The sequence below is a fragment of the Plectropomus leopardus genome, chromosome 2 (assembly GCF_026936395.1).
Source record: "Plectropomus leopardus strain MGB_pleo_1.0 chromosome 2, ASM2693639v1, whole genome shotgun sequence".
NCBI classification, from domain to species: domain Eukaryota; kingdom Metazoa; phylum Chordata; class Actinopteri; order Perciformes; family Serranidae; genus Plectropomus; species Plectropomus leopardus.
In genome coordinates this window covers 8,327,451-8,348,124 of record NC_142177.1, presented here as the reverse complement: position 1 = coordinate 8,348,124, position 20,674 = coordinate 8,327,451, and the positions used below count along the sequence as shown (strand labels likewise).

Sequence of the window (20,674 nt, the reverse complement as noted above, 5' to 3'; positions counted from 1 at the left end):
GCATGTCCTTTGGAATAAACAGACGCTATCCAGTACTTAGTTATTATTATAAATCTATGGTGCCATGAGAGAATCAACAGACCAGGCTTAGCAACAGTAACTAAGGGGGTGGAGTTTAGCAAATGCTCAATTCTCCCATCAAAAAGCATCTTACGATCCTTCCCTAACAAATAGATTTCTTTCCTCTCTGTTCTTTGTGTGGTTTCTACTTTGCTGCACTCCTCTTTAGCTCTCTTTTGCTCATGCCAACACACACACACACACACACACACATACACACACACACACACACACATACACACACACACACACACACACACACACACTCATCAGCCTCATGGTTTTACACAAGAAAATGTCTCTCTCTCCATTTCTGACCTTGTGCCCTAAACAAATCCTTAATTAATTAAAAAGGGAAATCCCAGTGGTCCTCAGGCAGACACACACACACACTCTCTTTCTCTGTCTCTCTCTCTATCCCACACACAAGCACACATACACATATACACACAGATTGAGTGTCTCTCACCCTCATGCAGTGGTTAGGGATTAGTGGAGCTTGCTCAATGATGGGAGTGTTTCCAGGTTGACAGAGAGTGACGAAGCTCAAGCTGCCTTGGTTCAAACGTTACCAAGCACTTTGCTTTTTTGGGGAAGGACATTGGCCATATGTATAGTGGTTATGTCCAGTGTGCATGCTCTTTGTCGTAAAACTTGATAAATTCATGTAAGTGACCGGAGGTAGGGCCTGGTCACACAAGCATTTATGTGATTGGATTAAAATCAATTCATTTTCATGTAATTGCCACAATCAGTGGACTCACTCTTGGAAGCAAATTAGGAAAGTGGAAGTAAAGTGAATGTGTGCCCACAATGTTTCACTCACTCTTTTTAATGAGGAACTGTGAAAATGCAGAGTGGAACAGGCTGCTTTAATGGTTCAGGAGGAGTTTGCTAGTAGTCTAGCAAAAGGGTTCTTCAGAGTATGGCAGCGTCGGGGAAGAAGCTGTTGCTGGAGGATCTTGCCCTTCCTGCTCACAGCAGGGTGAAAAGTCCACGGGAGGGGTCCATAATGATCTTAGAGGCCCTGTTTGTGCAGCATTTTGTGGAAATGTCATGGATAGAGGGGGGAGAGGTCCCAATGATGGACTCCAATGACTTCACTATCATCTGTGGGGACTTGCAGTCGCAGTTCCCAGACCAGTGATGCAGCTGGTCAGTATGTTCTCAATGTGGGGGAAGCCTGGCTCTTTTCAGATGGCAGAGGCAGTGGAGATGCTGTTTTGCCTTCTTGGGCAGGGAGGTGCAGTAGTGTGACCAGTTGAGGTCATCAGCAATATGCACACCAGTAACACCTCTTGCATCGCCTGCCGCATCATACCCGAGGGAGCATGCTATATCAGCAAGCTGCCTGATGAGGATGGCCATGTCAGCCTCCAAGACAGAGGGAGGGGCGTAACAGAGGACCATCAGTGTCGTGTTGTCTGCAAACTTATGATTGGGGTCGTATTTGGCGGAGCAGCCATAGCTCATTAGTTTTTAACAGTAGTGGGCTGAGTACACATCCCTGGGGGGTGCAGGTGCTGAGTGTAGTTGCTGTGGAGGGGACGTTTCCAGTTCACAATGTCTGGGATCTCTTTGAAAGAAAGTCTAGAATCCATTAATGAAGGGAGGTGTTCAGGCCCGGGGGCCCAGTGTTCAAATTGGTAAAGTTAATGGTTGGTGTAATTGCTGTATATCTGTGGCTGCATGAGGAAAATTTGCCCTGGTGTCTGCTCTCTTTTCAAGGAACTCATTATGAAATGATTTAGAGCTGAAAGAGCCTGACTGTCCTGCTGAGTTGAACCCGATGATGAAGGATGTTGTGGTGGACTGAGTAAGGACCTGCCTCTGCTTTGTTTAGTCAAGATTAAAATAGGCTTGGCTTGTGATCCTTTTGGTTTCAGACGGGACTATTTCCTTCAGGAGCAATTATGTGGATTAATGTACTTTGCTTGGTCTATAATGGGATTGCGGTTCTGTTTTGATTACATGCACACATTTATCTTTGCCTTCCTCTTACACAAATTTTACTTTATTTATTGATCTTTTCTTTTGTAGGTTAGTCTGCACCTTCGGTCTTTGAATTTCTTTTTAGCATTACATAACTCTAATTTGTTAATTTACTAAGAAGCGCTAATTAGGTGGCATTAAGACAAGCAACTAATTACACTTGAGAGTGCAACAATCAGAGTGGCTGGTCCCTGAGCATAAATTATCCTTAAGATGTTTGTTTCTGTAGTGTGAAGTGGGAAGCTTTGAAAGGCTGTAATCAACTTCTCATTTTCAAGTTTGCCAGGCTGGAATTATATTCGGTAAACAAAATCACATCTGTGGGATATCAGGGAAATGTAGAAATCTAATTGTTCGTTGATGGCTGGTGATTAGGAAAACTTTCCTCATCTGACAGGCTTGTTGACTGACCATGCTGTCTGACTATGAGCTCTGTTATGAATGGACCTTTGGTGGCTGTTGATGGCGCTGCTCAGGGCAGGAATATAGGATTAATCTGCGTGGGAATCGTAGATAAATCACACAAGCCCGTAGATTGAAACTTTAACAGTCTTTTGACATGCTGAAAAAGTGTTATAAACCCTGAACCCATGAAACCAATTTTACAGTCTAATCTATGGAGGACAAATGGATGTTATAATATAGGCCTAACATACCGTTTATTCTGTATGCCTTTATTTTTTTCTTTTAAATAAGTTTGAGTTTCTGGGATGTTTTTTTTTTTTTTAAAGTTTGAGTTTCTGGGATGTTGTTTTTTTTTTTACAAGTGAAAGCATTAGTTAAAGTAATGTATTAGTGAAAGTATTAGTACTTTTACTTAAGTAAAGGATCTGAATACTTCTTCCACCACTGGTTATCATAGAACACTAATACCCATCACAAGTCATCCTGCATCAGGACTGATTTTCTGTACTACTTAATCTTTTTATTATTACAGAGGTGAACATATCTTGAGTTCCCTAACACAGGTGAATGGGACTTTATTTGTGATTATGCCATCATATGCGACAGGCATTGCTTGTGGGCTGAACAAGCACTGCCAAACAGCTTGAGACCAGCTGATACTAGTGTGACACTGGACCATGTGTGTGAAAGGAAAAAAATCAGAAATAAAGACAGAAGGAGACAGTAAGACAAAGGGAGAGTATGAGCACAACCAAGTAATCCATCATCAGTGGCTTCTATTACAGAGTAAACAGGCTGCTTCTGCAGAGAACCCACACAGGTGGCCGTGTCTTCGCACTGATCCAACCGATTAATGGGTGTGTGTGTGTGTGTGTGAGTGTGTGTATGTAGATGTGAAAGTGTGTCAGTGCTGGTAAGTAGGCTACAGTATCTGTGTGAAAGTGTGTGCATCTGAGTGTGTAAGCGCTTCCTTTCCAACCAATCTGGGAGGTAATTTACTCTAATATCAGGCCTGATGTGTGTGTGTGTGTGTGTGTGTGTGTGCGTGCGTGCGTGTGTGTGTGTGTGTGTGTGTGTACGCGCATGTGCATCACCAGTAGCCTTATCCCCATTTTTTTATCTTATCCAAATTGGGTGAGATGGTTGGAGGCTTGACGTTGCGACCCCGACCAAGCAATTCCCCTCCTCTCATCTGTGATCACTGAGGCGTATCACAGTGTTGATGTTGGAAAGAGTCTACAAGTGTGTGTGTGCATGTGTGACTTCTTTGGTGTGTGTATTTCAGAAAGACATGGCAAAAGGCCCATGAGCTTTCTCTCCACTCAGTCTACCAAGTGGCTAAAAGCTCTTTTCACTCTTTTGTCTTGTAGAAAATAAATAATGAAAGATAGTGCTCTTCTGCAAACATACCCATAATCACCTTTCATCATTCACTTTGTTAAGTGTAATGACTTTTTAGTGATGTTTCATGGCTTGATTTGGTCTAGTTTCCATAATTTAGTCTTGTTTCTGCTGTGAAGTTAACAGCAACCATCATGTTAGAAGGATGATCCGCAGGCTTATTTAACAGAAGCTTTAGTGCTTCTAAACAACACCTTGAAATTATTCTTAAAAGTTCAATAATTACATCAGCTATAGATTTTGTCCACTGAATGTGTACATTACAGTTTTTAGAAAATGAACATTTGCATATGGGGAAAGTGAGCGACCAGAGACTGAAAGAAGTGTTTTATAACTTGAAAGATTGTTATTTCCAGTGCAAATAGAAACTATTTACTGTAAAGATATATAGAAAATATATCCTTCATTGAAGGGAATTATCATAGATTCAAATGACGCTGTGCATGTTCATATTTTGACTTAGATTAACTAAAAAAAGACTACAGCAAAAAAAAGAGAAACAAAAAAGAAACAACTTATAGGCTTCATTTTGATGGACAGGTTGTATGTATAGTTTTTTTTGTCTTGCTACTCCAAAGTTTGCCTGAATAACCAAGCTACAGTTCCTAGGAGGGTTTAGTAAAACTTATTAGAAATTGGCTTAGGCGGACAGGTCAAAAAGTGATACAGCAGCATTTTGAGTTAGTCTACAAACAGACACACATTAGAGAGCACTGCTGTGCTCAGTCTTTTCTCTGTCCTTGTCACAGTCCTCAGTCCTTCCAATTTTGTCACTATAATCCATAAAATTGCTTTTAATGGGTCAGTGGGGGCAGTATTTAAAAAGAAACATGCCGGAATGGTCAGCTCTCAGCCCACTTGCTGCTGTGTGGGTGTGACTAGCGAATACAACAATCAATAATTAATTAATAAATAAAACAGCTAGTTATTAAAATCAAGCACTGGCATTGGTGTTTTTATCTTGGCCCTGATATCATGGCCATTCACAATGATATCGACTGATCTGAGGCACAGACATGCCAACCGTAGAGAGAATATAGAGTATACAGTAGAGTAAACACCTGCTTCCGTCACATTTTTTTTGTGCATATGAAATTGAGTTAGAATCAGCATTTTCTCATTTGTGCTCACACACTCACACAGGTAAACTTGCAATGACAGACTGAGTTTTGAGAATTTCACATGTTGAATGTCAATCATTAGAGTTAGTGTGTAAGCGGCTGTTAAAACAACGGCTTCAGAGTGGCAAAATGACTCACTGATAAAACAAACAAGTGTCAGAGCCTGACAAGCCCCATGTCTGCAATCACACGCACATGTGCATTGTTTTTTTGTGTGCATGCATGAAGCCATGCACACAAACAAACAAGCCCAAACCACAGACACACACAAGCCTCTAATCGAACACAGCTACACTATACATAGGCTATATAACCACACCTAAGCCTGCACAAGTGCAAAAACACAGACAGTGAGGGGATCCAGCTGTGCAGTGAAGGACAGAACAGGGGAGGAGACACAACACAGCCGGAGCTCAGCACTTAGCGTAAAGTAAGTAATCTTACCACAATGCAAGGCTACAATGCTCCCAGCAGAGAAGGGAGTGAGAAAGTGCGTGTGTGTTTGTCTACGTGATGGTTTTTGTATTTATTAAGTTGTGGGGACAAAAATAAACTCCCACAGTCATGTTGTGGGGATATACCAGCTGTTTTGGGTGAAAACAACTGGACCCACCAGATATGCCCTTAGTATTTGCCAAGGATAGGCTTAGATTTTAGATGTTAGGGTTGATCCTTTTTTTTGTTTGGTTTTGTTTTGAAGCTTTGAGTTTGTTTATTTTTTTTTTCTCGAGCTGGAAATCACCACATTTAAACAAGAGGCTGGCACTGAGTGAGGGTTCTGAGTGGAAGATATCCTGTCACTAAAAGCATCCCTGCCCCTAAGTTATGCATAACTTTTATTCTTGATCAAATGTAAATGGCTGGGTTAAAAAAAAACAAAAACTGCAATGCAGTGTGATCTAGGTGAGACACGTGTCAGGCTACACAAGACCAACAAACAACAAAATCATTTGTTTTTTAGCAAGTCATTGCTGTGTTTCCAGCTGCTTTTTAGTTTCCAAACAAGGGTGTAGGCATATTGCCACAAAAAGCTAATATTTTTGTCACTGCTTTGCCTGCCGAGATTGTGCCCCCAAAAGCGGTGATTTTAAGCCAAAACATGATCTTTTCCTACAAACGTTAACCACGGCATTGTTGAAATGTAAAGTTTCGATCTATCCATTGCATTATAACATCCAAATGTAACATATCTGTGATTCGCAGAAAAGCACAATGCCGACATTTATTCTAGTGATTTGGTTAATTCATTATGTGTGTGCTTGTATGCAAAGTTCACAGTAAAGCTAAAATGCAAATAATGTCATGCTAGGTTACTAAAATAAGTTTGTGTATTTTGTGGCTTAGTGACAGAGCAAAAGAGAAATAAGTTTATCCTGTGGAGATGTAAAAGTTAATTGAGCATATTTCAGATTTGTTAAATGTTCTTACACTTGTGATTTTTTTTCATGAATCCCACAGACAGGGAATATTTAATAGCTGTACAAACAACTGCAAAATGGAATAATTAAAAACATGCTCCATGTCACCTGTGCTTTGCCCCACCACTCTTTGTGCCACCCCTGAAGAGTGGTCAAAAACAAATACCGAGTGAGGACATCATGCTGCGGCTGTGCTCGACTGAGCCTTCTCTGAGCAGCCAACCCTGACAGACAGGAAAACACCCCCTGAGATCAGTTACAGAGCTAATATGTACCTGTCAAGGGTCCTAATTACACGCACATACACACGCATTACAGCTGTCAGAGCTTCCAGTTATCCCAACAAATCCCCAGTTGGAAGGCTAGCAGAGTCCAGGGACTGTTGCTAACTGGTAGCAGCCTTAGCCTGCAGCGACGCAGCTATCGGACCAGCGTCGGGCTTGTCTTTGACCCATTTAGTGACCTGGCTGTGATGGAAGCCGGCTGGGTTAAGACTAGTGTCTTTACTCCTTCAGCCTCCAAACACCGGAGATTAAATCTGACTCAGACTTGCATTCATATTACAGCAGGGCTAGCAACGCCTCTGTTTGGGCCAGCACTAAGAAACACACACAGGCTTCAGTTACACCAAGAATGTTTCAACCTCCTGCATCAATGTCGACGTGTGATCATTTGTAATTTCAAAGGTTTAAGCTTACAGTTAATGCCTATTGCAATTACTTTTAGTAGATGTATCAATTATGATATTTTGAATGTCTGTTATTTATAGTGTTTAGTCAAAGTCCCTTCTCAAAACTCTGATAGAATGCAACGTGATATATTTCTAGGAACAGTAATTATTTTGGCTGGAAAAACTGATTCTTGGCAATTTTGCTCTTATTTTAGCTGCCCTCGCTTTGTGGGCGAGAGAGCTTTAAAACTAACATTGTTACATAAATCAAAGCCAGGAATTAACAGCAGTGCAGTACAATGACTAAGGGATTTGCACTGTTGCCTCAGAGCAAGAAGGGCCTTGGTGAGGTACACCTACCGGTACATGTGAATATGTTTGTCTGTGTGTGTGATAAAATAGCACAATGTCCATGGCAAAGGTATTTATGACTATAAGACATTACACCAATTCAACATTCAACTTTAACTTTTCAAAGTACACTATGTACTGTTTTTGGGGAATAGAGTCTCTTGCCTTCTGCTTACTCAGCTTATGTTACCAAACTCTCTGCCAGCAATCAAAATGGAAAAATTCTACCCATAATTAGTATTTCAAACATTTAAGTACGGTGTGACTTAGTTAAGCTTACTGTAAGTAGCTCAGATGACTGACTGATACATGTTTTCCCCTCTGGTCTTACCGTAGCTGGATACACTTGCCGCTGAGAATGTGCAGTACTGCAGACCTATAACTCGACCTGACTTTACTGTTGGCACCAGTTCTTGTACATACTGACAGCCCTCCGAACTGTAGTCAGAATGTTTAAGAATACTGAAAAGGTCCCCTCTTCCTCTTAAAATTTAAGTCTCAATGCTTTAGTCCCAAGTCAGGTCCAAAGTTAAGACAAGTAAGTCCTGAGTCAAGAGATGTCCCAAACTTAAAGTTTTTAGTCCTCAACAAGTCATAATACCTTTTCACTAAATGCACTAATGAACAGAGGGACCCATCATGGGCTTTGTACCTGCCATGGTGTGACAAATGATCTACATACACAGTATAGTAGTTTAAGGATATGCTAACAGTCCAAGTGACAGATTTGATTCCATGTTGCCATCAACGCTGCTGTGTAAGGCCTTGCTGAGACACTGGTTTACTGTTTTATAACTTATGATTGAGTGCAGAAAAGGTTATAATTTCTAGTAAGTTAATATTTAAGATCACTGTTGGGAAGTTCACAACATTTTCTGGATTTTTTTGGCAGAGTTCTCTTTGGAGAGGTCAGCAGATACATCAAAATATCTGAGACACAGCAATATAGGAAGAGATTTGTGATCTGTCAAGTCTTGTCCATGGGGGGTGAACTGCCGATGTTGCACAACACAAGTGCCGGCATGTGGAGTCGTTGGAAAAGATAATTATGACTGCTCCTACACATTAAACAGTTTCACTTCAAATCCACTGAGCGAAACTTGCACAGTGTGTCTCAAAATAAAAATAAATAAATAATTTAATTGTCAAGGATTCTGTTGAATGAAATTGCATGAATGAATATGATAACTGCAGTTTTTGATGATACAATAAGTTTATTAACACATTGACAGTGGTCCAGGGGGTCCCCAGAAAAGAGAGGGATAGTTGGGACTCATAAGAGTGCCTATTCTGATTATAGGTTTCACTGCCTCCAAGGTTCACTCCTCAGCTGTTGTTAACAACTATATTTCTGGTCCAAATCATATCTAAAAACCCCTATCTTTTCGAGGGTTCTTACAAAATGGGGTCTGCGATCGAATGTGAACCAATTTAGGGGTCTTTGACACAAAAAAGGTTGAGAACATCTGATTTAGACTACAAAGACATTTTAGCCTCCATCAGCATAAACTTGACTCTGTTTACTGTGTCAAATTTTATATTAAAAGCATAAACTGTCTATACATAGATACCTAACGTGGGGTCAACAAACAGCAAATTAGATTTTAATCATGGGAATGTTGTTCTGAAACGTCTTGCCAATTCCATCTCTCAACAATTTCAAGAACAAATTTCCCTGTTGATCAATATTTAGCTGTCTTGTAACAAATAAAGTCTACAGCAATGCTAGCAGTTCTGTAAGGTTTGTCTTTAGGCACAGCAGTGCCTCGAGCTGAGCTAATATGGACTTGCCAACGTGACCATTTTGTGAAGGTATTTACCATGTTCACCATCTAAATTTACCATGCTAGCATGCATGGCCAGTTTGCACAAAACACAGAGTTTAAGAGATAGCCATTACCTACGTTAGTATTTGGTTGCAAATCAACTAAAATTATACCCTGATGGTGAAACAACAACACATCATCCTGAGAGGTTCATGAATGTGTGTACCAAATGTCTTGGTAATCCCATCAATTGTAGTTGAGATGTTTTACTCAAAACCACAAATGTCAAATTCATGGTGGCACTGGAGGAAAAGTCAGGGTTTTCAGCAAAGTGATTGGGATTAAAATGTTAAGGAGCAACAAATGTGTGTACAGATTTCCAGGGCAATCCATTCTGTAGCTGTTGAGGTTTTTCAATCTGGACCTAAGTGGTGGATCGACCAACAGACCGACATTGCTGCTAGCATTTCTAACAAACAGGAATCCTAGCAAACCACAACAATTATTGTTTCAGCTTCTTCCTAAAGCCACATTTTCATATTGGTTTACTAGACAACCTTTTCATACCATGCTGTGGGGCCTAGACATTGTGATAAGTTTTTATATCAGTAATATCTTTGGCAGCTGTTTGAAGGCAGGTGCTGGGTGAAAGCTGCACATGTGCAGCGGTTAGCAGCTGAATAAGAAGCAGCTGGGACCACTAACCTGCCCTCCCTTCTTTGTCCTCTGCACTCTCCATCTCATGTTCAGGAGTTTGTCAGTGCACCCCAGCCCTTTACTTGATGTCACTGCAGTTAATGAGGCTGAACCTTCTCTCTCTCTCTCTCTCTCTCTCTCTCTCTCTCTCTATGTGTGTGTGTGTGTGTGTGTGTGTGTGTGTGTGTGTGTGTGTGTGTGTGTGTGTGTGTTGGTTTTAACCGAAAAGACTGAAGCCCCAGTGCTGTGACACACTGTACAGCAAACATGAGACCACCTGGTAGATATAGTGGGAAATCATTTTAACAGATTTTTTTTCAATCATGGGCTATGAAAACAAAAAGAGCTTCATTTAGTAGCTAAGATGTCAGAAATTTCCATTGGGTCGTAAGAATGAAGTCGTTTTAGATTTAAAAAAAAAAAAAAAACAGAGCTGAAACAGGGTAAAAATTGGACTAACCTAAATGAGGTGACCAGAGATACTACTTCAAACTAGTGATTTCATTGGTTCGTGACTGCTGGATGTGTAAACAAGTATCTGTTTGTTGTTTGTTAAGAAGAAGTTAAGTTTTTTAAGAGCTTAAAAGGTGATGATATGTCAATGTTGTGTTCACAACTTGGTTCTCCTGCCCTCTTAAGGCCAAAAGATGTGCTAAATTTAAAGTGGTGGCTCTTAAAAATTGTTTTTGAGTACTTCACATCTAAACAGAACATTTATTTTTTTAAAGATGATTCTATTTTATTTTTTAGGCATCTTTCGGCTTTATTTGACAGAGACAAGAACGGTAGGTATAAGGCCAGGAGGAGAGAGGGACTGAAATGCATTAAAAACAAAGCTGGATTTAAATATGAGCCGCTACAGTAAGGACTCAGCCTTAACCATTTGCACGCTACCTGGTGGTTGCCTCGCAATTTTTTTTTTTTTTTTGGCCAAATACTTAACAAATATAATTTGTTGTGTTGACAATTATATGAACTTTTCATCAAAACACAATCAAAACGTTAAGTTTTCATTACACAAGTTAAACCATGATGTTTCTTAATGGACAGAATGGCCTTCTCTATTTAACTACACTTACAGAGGTAGAAGATCATTCTGACAGATATTCACTACCTGCCTGCATGACCTACTCTACTTTTACCTCCTATTAAAGAGGGAGTAGGACAGTCTGATAGATATTCCCTACCTGTCAAAATGAGCTACCTTACTTTTATATATATTCATAGAAGGATGTAAGTCATTCTTATGATACTTCCTACTTGAGCCACCTGACAAGTATACAATTCTTTTATCGATGTTTTTTTTGCTGAAAACCACTGTTTTTGGATCAATTATGTTGCCTCTAATCTGTTACTTAGTAAATTTGACTTCAGAAAATGTATATTTTGATTCTTTGTTAATATTACCATAACAATGAAAAGACAAATTTGTTGTTTTTTGCAAGTTTTGTTTATCATTTGATCGTGCTTCAGTAATGACACATGTTCGTAAAACACATCTTTTTAAGAATTATTTTATTAAGCACATGTTTAATGTATGTTGTTACTGGTCTCTTCTACGTTTGCTGTGTTCTTTTCATGCCAACCTTGCATTTCTCATTTCTTTCGGAATCCCTGCTTCTCTCATACCGCTTTCTCTTTTTCCTTATCTTGTTCTCTACCTGTTTTCCATCCCATCTTCCTCCTTCTCCTTCTTTTCCTCTCCCTCCTTTCCTCCCAGTGAGGCCTTGTCCCCTACATGTCTAAGCCTGTGCTCACTGGTGTTTGATGTCAGTTAATTTGCTGCAGTGTTGACAGGCGGATGGCTGCTCAGCATAGCGTGTGTGTGTGTGTGTGTGTGTGTGTGTGTGTGTGTGTGTGTTTATCTATGTACTTTTTATGTGTGTGATTGTATGTAAATTTAAATAAGAAAGTGAAAGAGAAAAAGTAGAGATGGACAGCAGAGTAAAAGTGAGCATTTAGGCATATGTCAATGCTCTGGTATATGATTCTGTACATACAGTAAGTTATAACAACTGTGTGTGTGTGTGTGTGTGTGTGTGTGTGTGTGTGTGTGTGTGTGTGTGTGTGTGTGTGTGTAGCAGGTTCCCAAGCCGTTCACTGCAGTGTAATTGCTGCATCTGAATTCGCTGCCCTGGATTACTGCAATTTACTCCTCTGGGAGTGCCGAGCACTGTGGGAAAAGCGTAAGCAAGAGTGTGTCTGTGTGCACGTGTGTGTATCTGTGTGTGTGTTTTAGCTCTGTGGGAAAAGTGTGCTTGCTCAGGACAAGGGCACAATACAGCCTTTTCTCTACTATACACATCCATGGAGTCATATTAAACTCACTGACCATAAGCCTATAGTGTCCTTTAGCACGCAGGAGTCTCCACCTGTTGATGCAGAACTCAAGCCAAACTCCTGAGTTGCCCCTCAGTGGCAGAAACACATTACTGACCTCAACATTACGGACCTTTTTTTAAATTTTTTTTCTCAGATTTTGATTGCAAATTTTAAAAAAAATTTGCAATTAAGCACCTCTTCTTATCTAAGATAATCCAGCCACCTGACAGGAGTCAAGATGCTGATTAATTAGCATCATTACTACACAGCTATGCCCAGCCCATTCTCACTCTGAACCTGTACAATAGTGCAGCATTGACAGCACTTTTGGCGTATGCTCACAACGCCAGAGGGGAGCTTTCGTGTGTAAATAAAATGCTGCTGGACGGTGTCAAGTGAGAGCGTAGCCAGACAGAACCAGTTGCGATGTTATCATACACCGATGAAGGGCCGGACAGCACAGAAGAAATGTGTGTGGCTTTCTAAAGTACTATATATAATGCATCCATGACAGATGCTGCATATTAATGCTAAAGTCACTGCATGGAAATGCTGTGTTCATGTGATCTGAAGGGCATTTATGTATAAAGTTATATCTAATTTCTTTAGATGGCTCTCTATCTACAGTTTTACAATGATTGGAACTCTGGTCTCCTTTGGTCTTGTATGGTTGGGTCATGTTCCCCCAGTTTAACACACATGGCACGATAGTGGAATCCTGAATGGAATTTTTGTGAATGGGCCTGAGTTGTCTTTGTGGCCATGTGTGACCGCAGTGTCAATCCCAGCTGTCCATTTGTATTAGACCTATAAATTTTATGTGAATGGAAAGGGCAACAGTGCTGAACCCCACACGACAAGGTCATAAATGTCGGGTGTGGATTGGACACTAAAGACCATTGAGAAATGTCTTGCCCTCACTAAACCAACCATCATTCTTACACACACACATACACACGTGCACAAACATACACACACACACACACACACACACACACACACACACACACACACACATTCGTATACTGCCATTGTCCCATTGAATTCCTGCTGTTGTAGCCAGGTAACCTGGCTTTAGTAGTCATTAGGACAGATGTGTTTTATGAGATATGAGTAAAGCTGTCTTTGTGCTCGTCTCTGTATTCCCTTTCACACGACACATTTCTTAAAATGGGCAACTGATAGTTGCAACTGCTTTGCACATTTTCTGTTAACAGTTTGGAAGTAAAGAAAGCATATTGTAAAACTCAAAGTTATATTAGTTAAAAGAAATACAGGAGTTGTTCGCCTGTTGGACATGTTACAGAACCTCCGTCAATATATGGGCAGCCTATTATATTCATAATTTCAGCAAGTGTGATGGTCCTGCTTAATTTATCAGCTACAGAAGACCAGAAAAACAGAATCAGTGTTGTCCTACATTAACTCTTAACACACATCAAATTGGTGAAGGAATTGGTGAAGGGTTGATCATAGAGCCTAACAATTGTTTACACAACTTGTTTAACAGCCTTCGACATAGTAACAGTGTGAGCTGTCTTACCTTATTCACCAGTTTTGTCATTGTTGTTGCTGTTCTTTGCAAAACTATGTACCACTTTCCGAAACCTTGCAGCGTATAAAATCTATGAGCAGATCTTTGGAGCTAATAGGTTTTGTGCCCTCTGAGCTAACTGGGATTTACCTCTAATTTTTACACATTTTCCTGATGTTGCTACAGTTGGGAGGGATGGCTGAGGGGTTGAGGTTTTGAAAGGTAAATATTAGAAAAAAACTCTGAAAAATCAACTTTTTATTTGCATATAAAGATATGTTTATTGGGCCTTGCACAAGTAATTATACACGAACAAATTTTCTCTTATTTTGAAAATTTTAGAGTGGTCCAGAGCACTCATAAGTAAAAAACATGTTGCATTCAAAGCCCAAAAATTGTTGTCTAACACAAGAAAAAAAGTTTTATATGATGAGTTATATATTTAAGGATCATTTAAAAATGCATTAATATCATTTAATCTAATTTAAATGGGGTTTAAGTGGAATTATAATGACTGGATTATTAAATTTAAGGGGTAAAGGCAAACTACTATACTGGGTCTATTCATCCCAGTTAAAAGTTAAAAAAAAAGTATGTTTACTCAAAAACTGCTTAAGTTCAAATCTGAGGTTGTTTTACATTACTTGATTATCTTAATCTCACGCCAATTTCCATTTCTACTCCAATACACTTTAGAGGGACATATTGTACTTTTTACTCCACTACTAATATAACTATTTTACAATTTTTTTTTTCCCCACACAAACCAAAAATATGAAAATACTGCTGAAATAGTTAGTTGATTTATTAAAAAATTACTATTCTTAAACAATTTATTTCATGTAAGTCATTTTTTATTCAGGAAAAATATTTCATGATTCCAAATCGTATATGTATTGTATGTTTTAGGAATTGATTCCTTTTCTTTGAATTATTTTTGATTTATTAAATGCATTTAAACCTTTTTGCATGTACACTTTTTTTTTTATACTTAAATGCATTCTCCTGAAATTCCATTTACTTTAAGTTTATTTAGCAGTAGGCCTACGTCAGTTTCACTACTGCAGAAGTTCTTCTTCTGGCAGACTTTTTAGTGCCATTTCTTCAGTCTTGGCCATGTGCCAGTGACTTTTTCCACACGGCACAAAACCTGCCCTTAAATAGTGTTTAAGGGGTGTTACCTGTGCTAATAGGTGACTCATGATCAAGTGGGATTCATCATTGAGGACACCTGGGTAAGAGCAGATTTGGGTTGTTATCATCTGTGGATGGAGATTCTATTTTCTCTTAGCAGAAAATTAAGAGAAAATATAAAAGAAATTTAAGAGAATGTTGCTGCATGAGGCCCATTGTCTCATTTCAGATCTTGTTAATCAATTTGGAACCCGTCCCGTCACTCTATATGGAATTCCGGGCCCCAGGTTGGGAGCCATCACTGTACTCGGCTGACTTTGAACTTAACAGCTGCTGCAGCTGGCTCCTGGGTGGCATCATTACCTTGTACATTAAAGAAAAAAAATCTTTTTCAAAACACCAACTTGTTTGAGGCAGTGGACAGTACAGTAGTATTTTCCCCTGCATTTTAATAATATCCAAATGCTCTACATCCGGTCTTTGATATAATTATTATTTTTTCCAAATTGTGGATTTATGATGAGAACAGTCTTTTATGAAAAGAGCATTACTTATAAGCAGGCTTTATTTTCCTGACTTGGTGGTATTTTGGGTTTCTGTTGGTGAAATGAGTCAGTCTGTCTTGTGGTGTTTCTGCCTTCATGAGAAACTCTCCTCTCTTGGCAGTTCCTCTCCATTGATCTTCCCCCTCTGACCTGCTTCATCCACCCTGAGCAGTGGTCCTGTCCAAACAGCCCGAGACCCCTGCCGGGTTTGAATCATCAGTACCTGTACAAGCCAATCATAATGTGTGTGCACGTCTGAAAACCGGGCCAGGCCATCTGTGTGCCCACGCTGGGCAGTCAAACTCTGTGGCGCCTGGTCCTAATGGATTTGTTTAAAAGGACCTTGACAAACACAGGAGGATAAAGGCTGCTGCTGCCTTGTGAGCACAACTCTGAATGGTTCCCAAATCTCCCTGGACTCCCAGGACGAAGTATTTCTGCATGTGCTCATGTTTGTGTGTTTCCCAAGCCATAGGTCTCTGTCATCTTCCAGTTACTGAGTTGGGTACGTGGACCTCCTGTGGTGGCCAGGTAAATACGCACTCCACCACATAGTATTCATATGCTACTGTCAGCTGCTGCCGCACATAAATGATGGGACTGTTGAGGAGTCACTGATGAATCAATTGTGGCAAATAATACGGAGTCTTGTAAGCTAATCCATCACTTCCTCTCTTAGCGTTGCTAAGAATCAACAATGTCCACAGTAGTTCACAGTTGGCAAGAAGAAGAAATAGTAGAACATAAAATGCTGGGGCTTTCATTCTGGAAATTTGGTCAATTTCTCAGCCAGTCATTTGTTTTACATACAGTAGCTACCTGGGCTAGATTGAAGCTACTTCTGATTTTAGTAAATCAGGAGAATCTAAAGCCCTTTCTCAGTTTTGTAGAGAGTTTTTAAAGCTGATGGACAAGTTAAATGCATTCAACATTCCTTGCAGATAAAAATCTCATATGTACTATACATTTTTTTTTTCGGATGAACTGTTAAGTATACAGGCTACTGCAGCTAGAATCACCAATCGGCTTATCAATCAGCATAAGAGCAGCAAAGATATACTTGTAAGAAAAGTTGCAGTCAGTCTCTGAGACCAATTATGAATGAATGTCACTCTGTCCTCTCGTCTTGTCTCCTTTGCTTTCCTCAGGTTGTGTACTCTGTAACCTCTCAGTTCATTAGTATGTTTATCATAGCTGGATTCTGCAATCAGTCTATCTACACACCAGCACTCGCCAAGCAACACATTGACAGACAAGTCGAGGCTTGAGAGAGGAAGAGTGTGAGTGTGAGCCACAGAGAAGGGGCTCTAAAATATAATGACACCTCTGTCTCACTGACAGGTATAAATAGTCTTCTACTCCTGATTATCTTATTGCTTCCAAGGGACTTGTGTCATACTCCCTGGTCCGGACGAGCTGCACATCCTCCCCACATCCTCACATCTGCAGATCTACAGGGTCATTCCTGCAGGATGTGTGTGTACACAGTGTGTGCACCTAATCTGAAGTGCTTGTATCTCATTGCATCTGACAGGCAACAAATAAGTTATTTGCAGAAGCATTCCACTCACCTTCCACACATCCTCCTGTTACAGTGCACAGTTTGTTCGGGGAAGACCTGCAGATGGAGGGCAAGAGTGTGATGTTATACAAGATGATAGTAAAACATAACTCACCACAGTTCATATTTAGTAAATGCTTAAAAGTTTGATGAGTAATTCCCAATCTTTACTGAATTTACAAAAAAGAGCAGAAAAGACAAGACCAGGTTAACAGATTATGGGTGTGCTTATCTAATAGAAGTCATCAATTTGTACTGCAGCTCTTCATTCAGGGTCATTTTGTAGTTTCAAGCCTCATCGCTGAACTGCAGATTCCAACTAGCTGAAAAGTCTCCCAGCTAGAATTCCTTCAAATTTCATTTTTCAGGAGTTTTTTTTATCGAGAGCTGAATAATTTGCAGAGGTCTCTTCCTCTCCAAAAACAGATGGAAAGTAGTTTCATGTTAAAATCAGTGAATCTCTAACGTGGTGTGGCATCACGGAGATTGGCGGCTTACCTACCACATGCTATTATGTGCGCGCAAAAACCTACCAGCCCGTTCTCATTCTGAACTTGTAAATAATGCTGCTTTGTCAGAGCTTTTGCGCAAGTTTTCAACGGCAAAAGGTACCTATCGCATGCGCATGAAACACCACTGGGCAGCGTCAGGTGAAAATGCAGCCAGACAGACCTGGTCTCAGTGTTATTATATGCCAGCCATGTCCACATGATACACGCACGAGCAGTGACATGTGAGCATTAAATGCGGCAGGACAGTGTGAAGGCGAAGACGCTACCAGTAACAATGTATTATAAAGAGTGCGAGGGGGCCTATATGGGAGGGTGGTAGATGGGTCCCACAAACCCCGGACTTTCAAGCAAGAGTCTGGTGTTTGCTTGCTGTCCAAATGTGATGATTTTTTTTCTACATCATGTGCCTCTGTCTCATAATTCTTACCATATCTGCCAGCATGTGCTTTTTTTTTGCTCCAAAATCAAACAGCTGTACCTTCATGACTGCTCTGCCAGCTCCATTTCAGCGCAGCAGACAGTGTTGGGGAAACTCCTGGTGATGTCATCACTCATGACAATGGGAACCAATCGTTGGTGGAAAGACAGCAGGATACTCCCTACTTCCTGTTTCCTGTCAGACAGGGCAGGGCAAAAACAAAGGAGAGAAAAAGGAGCAAGATTATTCCTCTGTCTCTGCTTTCTTCAACCAATTTGATAGAGGATGCTTTCACAGCCACCTGTTAATGCATTTTTTGTTTTTGTTTTTTTCATTCATAAGAGGTTACGTGATACGACAGCTCTAAAAGTCAGAAGTGCTATGTGAAAATGCTGTGCAAAAATACTGAAAAATCCACATGCAAAGTCCGTGCACAACAATATGCACACCTGGTTTGGTGCAAAATCTGCATGGCTTTGTCCCATTTTTTTATGGAAAAACAAGAGATTCCTCCTAAATAGTGTGCATGTAAGAAAAAAACTATTCAGACAGAATTTTTTTTTTCAGAACAAACACCCATTGCTCCATAGTCCAGTTTCTCTGAAAAATACACTCCCTGCAGTTATAAAGATTCATGACTTGCAACTGCCCTACATGGTAGCTTACCAACTGCACTATTTAACTGCAACAAACACCAGATCTCCAATCTACATTGGAATATTTCCCTTCACACAAATTCACACAAGAATTCTGAAAAACTCACAAAATCAGTTTTGATACATTTCCGAACAAATTTTTCGGATGCAAATGTGTACTTGGTGGGAAACAGCTTCAAATCTAGACTGCTTCAAGAAGACACGCATGCATGTGCCTTGTGTTGTTAATTATCTTAAAGTTATTTCTTTGAATGGAGAAAACAATGTGTATTAATTTATTTTCTCAACATTTTAATGGTGTTTTAATTTTACATTGAACAGCTATAGATATTAAAAACAAAATAAAGAAAGAACATTTTGCATTTGGGGCGGTTTATAGTCACTTGTGGATGTTTGAAATAATTTTTTGGTATGGTCGCAGGACTGTGGTGAAACCAGTTAGTCTGAATCAGTTTTGCACTGCTCAGAGCAAAATACCATTTATAACTACATATTTGAAAACACATCAAATAAAACACTAATGAATCGCTAATGAACACGTACTTTAACTTTTACCTTAACATAAATTAAGGCTTCTGTAGGCCTTTAGGGGCGCTGAAACTGAAACTAAACTGACCCTGAACCTGAACCTCCATGCTACTGAAACTGTACACATGCAAGCACACACAATGCCCAACATTTGGAAGAAAATTGCGCGTGTGCGTGCGTGGATGATGAAGATGGATTGTGAGCTCTGGGGTGTTTGTCAGTGCGAACTGTTAGCCTTGTGTGTTTCGGACAGCAGACAACACGGACGTGGATGTTGAGTGTGTCTCGGTCACACTGAGTGTTACAGACTGAAAACAGGAACCGGGACGTCCCACTGACACGACACACTTGGCGCTGTCACTGTGTTTTCATACAGTAATTGACTGCATGTGTGTCTATGTGTTTGTGTATGTCTGTGTCTGTGTACATATGTTTATGTACATGTGGTGTGTATGGAGGGTTTTCTGTCTGTCACTTTTCTGTCTCCAGAGGGTGACTGCGCATCCATGATTGTGTGTGTTTAAGTGTGAGTGTGTAAGTGAGTCTGTGCATATGTGAGTTTGCACCTGCACGTGTTTCTATATGGTAATACGTGTGCACAGTTAAGTGTGTGACAAACTTTCTGCAGGTTTCCAAAATATACTCTGTGTATCCTCTGACTGGAGTGCTCATTGGGACTTGATGCTTTTCTCTGCATTTACGAGCGAGTGTGTGTGCATGAGTGTGTGACTTGGCTAGTTGTCCCTCTTTTTTAACTAGCTTTATTAGCATGTGACAGGCTAATTGAAGCCATTTGCAGGCCGTGCTGCCTCTTTAGTGACGTTCCAGAGGGTTTTACAACCTCACAGCTGGATTCTATTGTCTCAAAAAGTCAGTGGGGAGAAGAAAGGCGCTCAGACAGAGACAGAGGAGGTGAGAGCAGAGAAGGGAAGAGTGAAAGCACTTAAAGCTCCTCGGTATCCTCCTTAACCCGCACTGACTCCCAGCCACACCAGGACAACACATACCAGGCTGCTTCACGCTGATCCAGTGCTGATGCTGAATTATGTGCAGAATTTCACACATATGTTGACCCGTGATAAACAACAGATATTTTATTGTTTAAATCTAGCAGAACCATCTGTTTGTTCTCAGTTTGATTTTCCTGTTTGAAGCTGCACATGGTAGCTTTGGATGTTTGTGGCTCTGAAGTTGTTTGAAATCCTGCAACATGATGTCAGTAAATTGCAGACAGGACAGTGACGGTAACCCCTCTGACGCTTTATGCCAAATGAATGCCTGGAAGATAATAAACTGAAATCTCTCTGGCATGTGTGAAAAGCAGATAGAGTTAACTAAATCTGGTAATTTACGTCAGATAGGGACCATTCCCATTAACATTGACCTCCATTTATACCTTGAGTGTGTTTTACCCAGAGACACATAGGGTGATTACGCTGATGACTTGAACACAAAGAGCTCAAAATGCGTTCTGCCCTGTGTTTCAGGGATTGCCAAATCCTCTTTTGGTTGTATTGTGGCACACATGGATACAAGATGGCATCACAGAGAATACATTATCATACATTATAGATGGGTGCTATA

The 20,674-nt window shown here is 40.2% G+C and overlaps 1 protein-coding gene across 2 annotated transcripts in view; it reads right to left on the bottom strand.

The window, feature by feature from the left end:
* wnt4 (wingless-type MMTV integration site family, member 4) overlaps positions 1-20,674 on the bottom strand; it is a 160,222-nt gene that overhangs the window by 63,107 nt on the left and 76,441 nt on the right. For both annotated transcript variants that reach the window (XM_088083962.1, XM_088083971.1), the window contains 2 exons: positions 17,967-18,101; positions 16,987-17,033 (listed from right to left, as the gene is read on the bottom strand). The gene's annotated coding sequence lies outside the window, so the exon portion shown is untranslated. The remainder of the gene's footprint in view (positions 1-16,986; positions 17,034-17,966; positions 18,102-20,674) is intronic.